Source organism: Salmo salar, chromosome 14, assembly GCF_965601325.2.
Source record: "Salmo salar chromosome 14, fSalSal1, whole genome shotgun sequence".
NCBI classification, from domain to species: domain Eukaryota; kingdom Metazoa; phylum Chordata; class Actinopteri; order Salmoniformes; family Salmonidae; genus Salmo; species Salmo salar.
In genome coordinates this window covers 8,057,501-8,070,220 of record NC_138304.1, presented here as the reverse complement: position 1 = coordinate 8,070,220, position 12,720 = coordinate 8,057,501, and the positions used below count along the sequence as shown (strand labels likewise).

At 41.2% G+C, this 12,720-nt stretch overlaps 1 protein-coding gene and 1 pseudogene across 1 annotated transcript in view; both read right to left on the bottom strand.

Moving 5' to 3' along the window:
• LOC106568689 (activated CDC42 kinase 1) overlaps positions 1-2,079 on the bottom strand; it is a 183,282-nt gene extending 181,203 nt beyond the window's left edge. Inside the window, exon 1 of the mRNA XM_014139250.3 lies at positions 1,837-2,079. The gene's annotated coding sequence lies outside the window, so the exon portion shown is untranslated. The remainder of the gene's footprint in view (positions 1-1,836) is intronic.
• Positions 2,080-6,824: 4,745 nt separating this feature from the next.
• The window catches only part of LOC106568779 (transferrin receptor protein 1-like), an 8,547-nt pseudogene continuing 2,651 nt past the window's right edge, over positions 6,825-12,720 (bottom strand).

Sequence of the window (12,720 nt, the reverse complement as noted above, 5' to 3'; positions counted from 1 at the left end):
TTGCTATGCAAGGGGAAACCCTACTTCAAGTCTCAGAGCGAGTGACGTCGCTGATTGAAACGCTATTAGCGCGCACCACCGCTAACTAACTAGCTAGCCATTTCACATCGGTTACACTCTTTGACCTCCTCCTTTTCCGCAGCAACCAATGATCCGGGTCAACAGCATCAATGTAACAGTGTAGGTTCCGTCCCTCTCTTCGCCCCAACCCGGGCTCGAACCAGTGACCCTTGCACACATCAACAACTGACACCCCACGAAGCATCGTTACCCATCGCGCCACAAGGGGAAATCCTACTTCAAGTCTCAGAGCGAGTGACGTCACTGATTGAAATGCTATTAGCGCGCACCATCGCTAACTAACTAGCCATTTCACATCGGTTACACATGCACCATCTTAGCTGCCGCAAATCTATAATTGTCCAGCTTCTTTGCAGGAGCTAGTCGCTTCAGCCACAAATACCAAACATGGATTTAATATCTTTCTAAGTTATGTTATGTTTCTCAAACATGTTGAGAAGATGTTGGACAAACCGCACACACAACTGGAAGAGTAGCCCAAGTTCAAATGTAATTTTAGTTAACATTCTGGCTTGTAAAGAACATTTACACAATTTTGCACACAAATGTCTCAGGCTGTATATACCAATTAATTGTGTATTACAGCCAGACTAATCAGACTAGTGCCAGTGGGGTAAGCCTCAATGACACCATGAATCATTGTTCCACTCAGGATATTACACTTACTTGCAAAATGTAATATAAATATACACCATTAAAAGGCGTTAACTTATCTGCACATGATAGACAGACATTGCCAAAGCTCCAAATTGAAGAGACGGGACATGGTTAGTGAACTTGACTTGCAGTTGACAAATGGTCCATTGCCATACCACACCTATACTCTATCAATATAGCATACCGAAGTTCACAAAGTTGTCACATGTAGTAGCCTGGGTATCTGTTCTTTAACCAGGCAGCAAATATTATTATAGAAAAAGGCTAACATCCTGCACCCGAGAACTGGGTATTCTGCTCCATGAATTGTGGTGTTGTTGGACTAGCTAGCGAACTAGCCCTAGATCATGACTCTCAGTTCCATTTATTACTTACACAGAAGTCATTGGACAATGGCGACTTCTGTACAGATGAGTTTTGTGTTAAGAGCCCCACATGTCGGTTTAAACCGCTAAGGCGGTTTTGGAAGCTTGACAAGGACCTTATCTTTCACATCAACAAGAAATCATTTTCAGAAAGCAAAAGGTTAAATTGATAGTACACCTTTATAGGGTTGTCTATATTTCCATGTCACTGCGCTTGTTTATGGAAAGGGGGAGATAGTGTGGACTACCTGTGCTATTAGCTATGTCTCCCCGAACACCTGTGTGTAAACAGAAGACCAACGCCACAAACGAGGTGTTACTTCAAAAAAAACTGTTGGCTGCAACTATTTTGCATTGTGAAATAATTTTGGATGTGTTATGGAAGTAGAGGTATTTATGTTTCTAGAACCGTACCACAATTGAGAATCGATTCACGTTTAGATTGAGTATTTGGCTGTTTTGTCTTCCAGAGCCAATTCGCCTTTATGAAAAACATAGCAAAGTTCCTTGGACTATACTGCACTAACGTTAGGCTACTTTATTCCATTATTGGGCTAGCGAGCTACATATTCTCTTTCCGCCTTAGCTAGACGTTCACAATTATGAAGTGGATAAGGTGTCAATATTTAGACTGACAAAGTGTAGCTATAATTAATTCAATGGAGGGGGGAAAAAAAATTTTGCGAGTATTTTCCAAAGGCATTTTCGTTATCAGCCCAATGTCACAGCCTACCTGCCGATCTCTGCTCCTTTCTCTCACAGCGTTGCTCCCTCGCGAGACTTGTTTAGATGCCTGTTTCTCTAACAAACTAGTAAATTACTTTAAGACATAACATTTTCTAAACTCTTCAGTTCCTTCTGAAAACTTAAACATTGATAACTATTATATTCTCAATTGGCTGTATTTTATGCTTGCTTGCATCTGCTCGAGACAAATTGGGTATTGCGTTGCTGGCGTCAACACTCAATGGGCCAGTTCATTTTGCAAGGCCTGGTGCCCGGGTTGAGTCGATATTTAATTTAACGACCAATGGAATGGTGTAGAATGTTTATACCCCGCAACCCTTTGCACCGGGACATGCAAAAAGAACTCGCCCAATTCTTCGCTTTCTCTGTACACGCTCAACGCTGTCAGCCCACTCTTAAAGGCACTTGTCCCTGTTTTGACACAATTTATGACTACTCATAAAATACAGTACTTTCTGAACGTTAATAGTCGTGCCTATACGTACACCTACACTATTTAAAATACATTTGACTGCAATTTCACGTATACACACAAAATAATGCTGAATGCAATTATTAAATGTTTCTTTGCTGACTGACTTTGCTGTCATGTACAGCCAGTGTTTTTTATATTCGTGCTTCTACGTGCTTCTACACCTGCATTGCTTGCTGTTTCGGGTTTTAGGCTGGGTTTATGTACAGCACTTTGAGATATCAGCTGATGTAAGAAGGGCTATATAAATACATTTGATTTGATTTGATTATATTCATATATACTTCATCTTAAGCTGTAAAGCTGTAAGTGGTTTCACATAATTGTAATACTGTAAATAAAAAGTGTAGGAAGAGCATGTGCTGGTTAACTGCTCCATTCACTTTATATGGCAATCATATTTTGAAGAAATACTGTATCTCCATTGACTGTAGTTTATGCAATGATGTATATAAACCCTTGATAGAAATGCAATGTTTTGGCCATGGAGAGGTTTGAAGCCACCGGTTGGCCATATTGGCACTTCTCAGAAAAGCAGTCCTCCATAGGAATGCCATAGGAATTAATGTAATTCTGCATTTAAAATACATTTCATTTATTTCTGTATTTTTGTTGTTGTAGTGGGGACAGTAAAATTATACTTTAAGGAAAATGTTTTATATAATTTTCATGGTGGGCTCCCGAGTGGAGCAGCGGTCTAAGGCACTGCAGCTCAGTGCTAGAGGCATCACTACAGACCCTGGGTCAATTCCAGGCTGTATCACAACCAGCTGTGATTTGGAGTCCCATAGGGGACAATTGGCCCAGCGTCCTCTGGGTTAGGGTTTGGCCGGGGTAGGCCGTCATTGTAAATAAGAATTTGTTCTTAACTGACTTGCCTAGTTAAATAAAGGTAAAATAAAAAATTATGTTTAGCTCACATAATATAATGTAAAAGTATGCATTAAGGTGTCTGTAATAGAACACAATTGGCAAAAACACATTACAAAATGTATTTCTATAACTTCCAAAATATGTTTTACAATGTTGGGGAATGCCAAAATGGAGGCGCGGTGCTTGACACAGTACCCGGTGAGTCAACTTGTGTATATGTAAGTCATTGAGTTTGTCACTGGATTTGTGCATGTAGAAAGTTTCCCTGGTAGGTTGTTATCATTGTCCTCTGTCGTCATCAAGTGGTGATATTGTGAAACTACATGGCCAGGCTAACACCCGTGTGAACGTTCATGCATCCATCACTCAATGTGTTCATGCCTTCATTACTCAATCTCACATTTATTTAATTTCATTTATGCATTCATATAATAAGTAATGTATTATCAAACTTATACCTACCATGTAGTGCAAGCACTACAATTTACAGTCAAAGAGGAAGCGTATCTCTACAACCAACAACCCCAGAATGGCCTCCAGTTGCTCCATCTCATCAGGCAAGGGTATATAACGGGTTCTAAAAACTGTGGACTTTGGTGGAGACAGGGTTTGTGTGCATAGATTTACAATATCCTTTGTTATAGGGTGGTTCGAGTTTAGTCCCACATGGGCTGGATTAGTAATTCTCTTTAGGTCTTTCTGTAGAGCACCGGGTGTACCTGCTGCTTTCTCCCTACATTGAGTAGACAGGAATATAGCATTGACGTGAATATCAGTTGAAGTATAACTCAGTAAAATCTTTGAAATTGCTGCATTTATATTATTGTTCAGTGTATATGGGCAAAAATCCTCCATGACACACCAAGGTGAAAAGCAACATTGAACTGAAAATGTCTACCCTGGCCTGAAATGTATTTTTCTACTCCTGCAATAGTCTACACATATTGCCTTTCAGACATGTGTTACATGTGTTACATTCTTGACATTTGACAAAAGACAAAAACACCATGATTTATTGCAGCAAACACAGGAGACAAGCAATTTTGCCTGCTGTCCTAAACAAAAAAAAAACATTTTTCAAACATCTGATAAGTAGTCTTTTCAAAATATGCTACCCACAGTTTTTCAATCTGTAAAAAAATGTCATTTAAATGTCCCCAAAGGGATTTCAAAGCCATGTTATCCAGTCCTAAAAAAATAAAACATTTTGTGACTTGTGAAATGACAACTCAGTCTACCTGTAGAGCAGATGTGTGTCGGACAGTCAAATACTCAGTCAACGAGTCTCCCATAAACAAATAAACAACACGTTTAAGAACAATACTTTTAGTGACTGCTGTGCAAGTTAGGAAGTTGTTCTTTAGAACATTCATGTTATTTTCCATCAGTAATACTCCGTTCTAAATTCATAACTTCTGGCTTTTTTGTGTCTCCTTGGGCTTACGCTAACAAACGACAGGTTCTCATACACATCCAAATTATACTCAAACATCTTAAAATCAATAACTACAATGATTGCAAAGAAGTGTCGATAAAGCAAAAACAATATACACCACAGAAAACTGGATTTCTTTACATTACCATTCGCAAAATAACAAGGTGCAGATAGATTACCTTAGCCCCTAAAGAAAACAGAACGTACAGCAACCGAAAAAAAGGTAACTTGCTTACACTTTACTCAACCTGCAGGTATAATGCAATTATAATGCATTGTAAGACTTGTCATAAGCATTTATGACCCCCTATAATGTCTTATCTCGTAATGATTCGGACTAAATAAACAGACAGTTAATAAACATTACTTACATAGAAATATAACATTATTAGCCTTAAAATAAGACAATGGCACATACATGCTTTAAAGGTAATAAAACATTATACCTGCAGTCTACGTTAAGTATAACTGACAATTTCATACGAACAGAATCATCAGGAAATAAGATCCACATTTAGGTCTTAAATATTTTGTGGAAACAAACTGCTTTGACCACATCGATTACACACAGTCTCGGCTTTAACATTTGCACTACTAAATCAGTTCTTTATGAAACTGATCAACAAGAGAACAGCACTTGGTAGAAATCAGATGCTAGCTCACTACAGTGTCACGGTTATAGGGGTTGCGATGACATGATAGGGAACGTCAAGCGCCGCAAGAGGTTTGTAGATGCAGACAACATTATATACCACATTATGGAAGACACTGCTCCCGATAATGTTTCAGGATTAGAAAGTGTACATACTGTACACCAAGAGACCCGTACTAGAGACCGCCTTGAGTGTTCACCTAAACGCAATTACACAACAAACGTCTGTTGAACGTCACTTTGAGGTGTCGATTCAGAATAAATGAACGGCTGACGGCCTCCTGACTGGTGCTGCAGTGTAAGTCTCTGCATTACAGTGCTGAGGCGCCACTACAGCCTGGGGTTTGATCTGTGGCCGGGAATCCCATAAGGGTGGTGCACATTGGCCCAGCACCGCCCGGGTTTGGGGAAGGGATGGCCGGTTGGGGATTCCTTGTCTCATCGCGCTCCTTGTGGCAGGCCGGGCGCCTGCAAGCTTACATCGGTCATCAGTCAAACGGTGTTTCCTCCGACACATTGGTACAGCTGACTTCCGAGTTAAGCGAGAGGTGTGTTAAGAAGCAGCGCTTCTTGACGAGTCATGTTTCTGAGGACACGTCTGAGGACACGTCTCGACTCCGTTGGGGAGTTGCAGCGATGAGACAATTGGATATTACGAAATTGGGGGGAAAAATGGGTAAAATAATAACGGCTACCTCGCAGGATCTGCAGTCGTTTGTAAAATAATTGAGTGAATGGATTGCGGTATGGGCTGGTCTCTAGTATGAGTTGGTCGGTCTGACAGGTACACTGCCATAGCAGATGCTGCATTGTCATCTGCCATTCTGCCCCTGAACAAGGCAGTTAACCCACTGTTCCTAGGCCGTCATTGAAAATAATAATTTGTTCTTAATTGACTTGTCTAGTTAAATAAAGGTAACATTTTAAAAAAATGACAGTATAACTGTCATAATTATGGAAGGCACTGCTCCCGATAATACAAATAAAATAAGGCGTTAAAAACGATCTATAGTGAACCCTGTCACTGAAAAATAAAGAAGGAAATAGACATTTTCAGTGCCATGTGGTGAAGACCCTTTATCTCCCCCAGGTTTAAGCTATTGTATTTATGTAAGCAGGCCATTCTGAGAGCTCACAAATGTGGTGTGAGGATGTTGCTTGAAGCGTATAAAACAAGGGCTATAGCCCTTGGTCTAAGGACAACTGAACATCATTGACTAGGTTAGGTTCAATTCTGTCTTACCTTCTGAACTGAATGTAAGTTTTATCCCCTTTGTCAACATCTCTCAGCCTTGGTCTACACATTTTTCTGCCAATGAGATCTCTCTACAACAGCCCAGGTTTAATCAAATGTAAAGTAACAACAGTGTCGAAATAACAGCAGTCTGACTGTGATTGTGTTCATGGTAGGTAATAACACAGAAATTACCTTTTTGTTGTATTCACAAAGTGCCTCAGATCGATCACACACACACACACACACACACACACACACACACACACACACACACACACTTGTGTTTGTGATATTATATATTGGGCTAAAACTGCATCATCAGTTTCACTACATTCAAAATGTTCTGTTTTACCATGCTAAGATATTTGACATAAGTAGGCAATTTGTCAATTGTTTTAAACACCAATGTACAAATGTGTCGTTAATCACACGTCATTGTGAATGCACTTCAGGAAAGCTTTTTTTTCCGCAAGAGTAACAATGGCTTTTCACTTATATTTCTCAAACACAAATTCAATTTAGGCAGTTGAATTATCGAAAAAAGGGGAGGTTTTGTGTTATGGATTTCAATACGTAGATTTTGTAGATAAGTAGATTTCCTCTACTTAATTTTCCTGAATGGGTGAACCTCTGATGGTGCTCTGACCTATGGCTATATTACTAACTTGGGTGTTTTGTTTAATGGGACAATAAATGTCAAGACAGGCTATGATCTCGTTAAATGGACCAGACGTTCCCCACCAGTGAGTTGGCACAGCCCTGGATGGTCCAGGTTGCCAAGGCAAACTGATTCCGGAACAGATCAAGGTCGGCTTCTGGGTGGTTGCTCTGCAGGGCGTCCAGGTGGTCCGACAGAGCCTTCAGGGTGTGGGAGCCTGAGCCCACCAGGATGTGGCGGAACGGAGTCTCCCTGGGAGACACGTATGGGGTCAGGAAGTCCCTCTCCACCTAAAGGAGGAAGTGATGTAGAGAAAACAGGTAAGTAAGTAAAGGTTTCAGTATCGTCCTCCACCCAAGGTTTCACAATGATCCATGTGCGCAGGCACTGTCGAGCTGTAATGTAGAATCTTGGTAATTCTCAAATGAAGTGGCTTATCTTCCTATTGGTGTCATAATTACTTGAAATTCAAAATCATGTGACTTTACATGGTCAAATTCCATCAAAAGAGATCCTCAAATGACCAGACAACACTTGAGGTTTTGAGGAATGAGAGGACAGGCATTCACCCTCATGATACGGTCGTTGATGCAGCGGCACATCGCCACATCCTACAGGTCGCTGTTCTGGATGGCATCGGTCAGGCTGCGGGAGACTTGGTTGTAGGAGCCAGATGCGGACATCAGCCACTGGACAGTCAGGGCCTTGGGCAACATCTCGGGCTGCAACTGGGGTCAACAACAATCAAGATCAAAATAATTGAGCAGAGGCGTCAACAGAAATGCTGATAAAACAAAAAAATGTGGAGGAAATAAACAATACAGAATAAAACAAAATCACAGGCAGGCAGACTAAACAATATTTTATTGTTAATTCTCCAATGGCTTCACCAAAATCACCAAGTTCACGTTTCTATACCTGTACGGTTTCTTAACATCTAGCTACCAGACAGCGAACATATCCTTTCCCACCATCCAAGCCACTGGATTGTGCTGTGCTGAAATGAAGCATTTAGGCCTCGACTTACCCTCTGCATGGTGTTGACCTTTCGCTTAATGTTGGCCACATGGCTTTGGATCTGGAAGTTGTACTTCTCCAAGTCCAGGCGCAGCAGGTGGTCGTGGACCAGCCGCAGGGCCATTTGCCCAGCGATCTGCCCCGTAGACACAGCGAGCTTGGCCACCTGGTTGGACGTGGCTCCGTACAGATTTTTGCGTGTATCCTGCAGTGTCCCGATATATGGGTATTCCTCGCCCTGAGACACAGTAAAATAAGGATAAGGGTAAAGAATGTCAACAATTACATGTACCATACTTAAAAATGTATGCATGCATGACTAAGTCGCTTTGCTAAATGTTATACACACTGAATAAAAAGTGCGGCATATCAAGATGCTGATTAAACAGCATAAGCATTATACAGGTGCACCATGTGCTGGAGACAATAAAAGGCCACTGAAATGTGCAGTTTTGTCACACAACGCCACAGATATCTCAAGTTGAGGAAGCGTGCAATTGGCATGCTGACTGCAGGAATGTCCAACAGAGCTGTTGCCAGAGAATTGAATGTTAATTTCTCTACCATAAGCCGCCTCCAATGTCATTTTGGAGAATTTGCCACCACAGCCAACAGGCCTCAAAACCGCAGACCACGTGTAACCACACCACTCCAGGACCTCCACATCTGGCTTCTTCACCTGCGGGATCATCTGAGACCAGCCATCCGGACAGCGAATGAAACTGTGGGTTTGCACAACCAAATAATTTCTGCACAAAATGTCGTCAGAAACAGTCTCAGGGAAGCTCATCTGCGTGCTCGTCGTCCTCACCAGGGTCTTGACCTGACCAAAGTTTGGTGTCATGACCGACTTCATTGGGAAAATGCTCACCTTCGATGGCCACTGGCACGTTGGAGAAGTGTGCTCTTCAAAGATGAATCACGGTTTCAACTGTCCTGGGCAGATGGCAGACATTGTGTATGGCGTCGTGTGGGTGAGCAGTTTGCTGTTGTAAACGTGAACAGAGCGCCCCATGGTGGCTATGAACAATGAACACAATTGCATCTTATCGATAGCAATTTGAATGTACAGAGACACCAAGATGAGATCCGGAGGCCCATTGTTGTGCCATTCAGCCGCCGCCATCTCATGTTTCACCATGATAATACACAATTCTTGATACACACGGTAAACTGTTGCGCATGAAAAACCCAGCAGCGTTCGACTTCTTGACATAAATTGGGGCGCCTGCCACCTACTACCATACCCCTTTCAAAGGCATCTACAGTTGAAGTCAGAAGTTTACATGCACTCAATTAGTATTTGGTAGAGTTGCCTTTAAATTGTTTAACTTGGGTCAAACGTTTTGGGTGGCCTTCCACAAGCTTCCCACAATAAGTTGGGTGAATGTTGTCCCATTCCTCCTGACAGAGCTGGTGTAACTGAGTCAGGTTTGTAAGCCTCCTTGCTTGCACATGCTTTTTCAGTTCTGCCCACAAATGTTCTATAGGATTGAGTTCAGGGCTTTGTGATGACCATTCCAATACCTTGACTTTGTTGTCCTTAAGCCATTTTGCCACAACTTTGGAAGTATGCTTGGGGTCATTGTCCATTTGGAAGACCCATTTGCAACCAAGCTTTAACTTTCTGACTGATGTCTTGAGATGTTGCTTCAATATATCCACATTATCTTGATCCTCATGATGGCATCTATTTTGTGAAGTGCCCCAGTCCCTCCTGCAGCAAAGCATCCCCACAACATAATGCTGCCACCCCCGTGCTTCATGGTTGGGATGGTGTTCTTTGACTTGCAAGCCTCCTCCTTTTTCCTCCAAACCAAACAATGCATTCTGTATACATAAATAAAATACACCATACACAACCATTACAACTCCATCCAGGTTGATGTAAGAGAAGGCTTTCATGTTTAGATTAAACAAATAACCCTAAAAACAGAAAGGAGTTGAGACAGAGTATCCAAGTAAAAAAAAAAAAAATTGGTCTATGGTTTGCATTAATATCAAGTGTGCTGTTCTTACTTCCAATCACTCGGGGGCACCAACACTCCCATACTCTCCATCACTCCAGCTGGCAAACACAATGCTCCTCCTGGGCTTAAAGCCATCTGTCATAAGGAAACAGACAGGAATCATAGGATAAACCTCATTTTATCATCATTCACAGTTGGTTGCCTCCTTACAGGCTATGGGGATATGTTATTTATAATGTGTAACCATTCTTTTTTTGTATTACTATATCTGTACTGTATGCAGAGTATGTGGACATTCTTCTGTCTGTGTATTGTTAATTGTAAGACAATGTCAGCACCACTTCACCAGGTCAAATTCCTGGTACATGTAAATGGCAGATAAAAGAGATCTATAGGCCACTTTTTAAATCTTTAGACTTCTCCTGTAATGTGCCCAGTTAATGTGAACAAAACCCCACAGTCACCTAAAATGAGTCTTTATTGACCACAAATGACAGAAATACTCCTTGAGATTTATTGAATACATTAGAATTAACCCCAGACACTCGATGAACACATTTCAGAGAATTGATATTTAAGGCCAAAATAGTATAGTAGATTAGAGACCGGGGATTCCAGACTAAATAATTTAATCGCAACGTAACACAATATATTTTCTTAATATAATCTTACTTATAAAGACAATAACTTAAGAACTGTAATAGACTACTGAGATGGTATTCAATAAATACGTTTTTTCATCTAACATGTCCAAGAAGGAATGCATGATTCAAGATTTTTGATATGCAACCTAATCCAATGATTGCCAACCCAAAATTCATGACAATTAGGCCCTTATTGTTATATTTTACTGTCAAAATAGGGCTCCAGACTTTTTTTTTATTCAATAGAGATGAATTTGCCTTCATCTTTAGGTCCACTAATCTTACACAGGCCTAATTGAATTGGTGCTAATTCCCCACCTGAGGAAGTGGAAATTCTAGGGCTCTATAAAATCAACTAACACGAACAGCTACAATGGTAGACAAACAAGCGTACCATACACACACAGACAGGGGCATTCCATGTTGATGCCTCTTCAGAAAGTTGCAGGAAATACAAATCACGGATGCATTCTGTTCATGTCTTTTTATAAATTTGGGCAAATTAATTAATTGTCTAATGAGCTCAATACATTTAATGATTTCATACTATGTTCAATACTTCCCAATGAGAAGTGCACTGATGGCCGATATGCATTTCACGCACATTTTTTACTCACACAGCGAAGTCAAAGGGTCACAAAATATTACTAAATGGTTGCCAACTGGAACCCCGAGGGACCCGTATCCATTATGTCTATTCTATGACTTTTCTATGGTTCGGCCTGGTATCATCACCCACCATTTTTCACCATGTCTGAGATTGCACGGGCCACCTCCACCAACACACTGGTGCCCACGGTGGAGCTGGCAAAGCCTGGCCCCCATGAATCCCTTTGGGCACCGATAACCAAATAACAATCTAGAGCAAGGAAGGCAAAGACACAGCACATGTAAAGGGTGTAAATGAAATGTAAAAGGACATTTGATATTATAGTATTTGCCAATGGGCTTTGTGATGCTAAGCAATAGCAGTTAGCCTCTAAAGTTGGGGTCAATCACATTTTATTTACCTTAATGTGGCCATATCGTCATCGTCTCCCACTTTGCCTACACCTGACCAACCTCTAGGGGCGCTTTGCCCTCCCATCCCGCTGAGTTGAGACAAAGATTTTGTGGAAAAATGTTAGGCACTGATCTAAGGTCAGTTTTTACATTTTAAACCTTAAATGGTTATGGTTAGGAATGGTATGCAGATCCTAGATCTGTGTCTAAGGTCCAACTTCTACTACACGTAGAGCTTGGATAAGTTGATGAAAACCTACTTCATGATAGTCGGCGGTGATGGTCTGGGCCTGGATGCTGGGGAGGCCTGAGGACTGGACAGGGGGAAACTGGGTGTGGTTGAAGGAGGGGAACCCGGGGGTGTAAGGGTCGCCTGAGCCAAGATGGACCTGGACACGGAAAGACGGAGACAAATGACATGGTGAACCATGACCTTTGTGTTTGTTCTAGCCCTGAACTAACAGACAATTAAACTAATTGCCAAGCCTTTGATTAGTTAAATCAGGTGTGTTGGTACAGGGCTAAAACAAGAATGTGCACCTCTTGGACTAGAATATAGTGATGGTTTCATTAGAGTTTAAATAAGAATAAGAGCTGAATAAGATGAACAAATAAACTCAGCCAAAAAAGAATCGCCCCTTTTTCAGGACCCTGTTTTTCAAGGATAATTCGTAAAAATACAAACAACTTCACAGATCTTCATTGCAAAGGGTTTAAACACTGTTTCCCATGCTTGTTCAGTGAACCATAAACATTTAACCTGTTGGGGATAGGGGGCAGTATTTGCACGGCCGGATAAAAAACGTACCCGATTTAATCTGGTTACTACTCCTGCCCAGTAACTAGAATATGCATATAATTAGTAGATTTGGATAGAAAACACTCTAAAGTTTCTAAAACTGTTTGAATG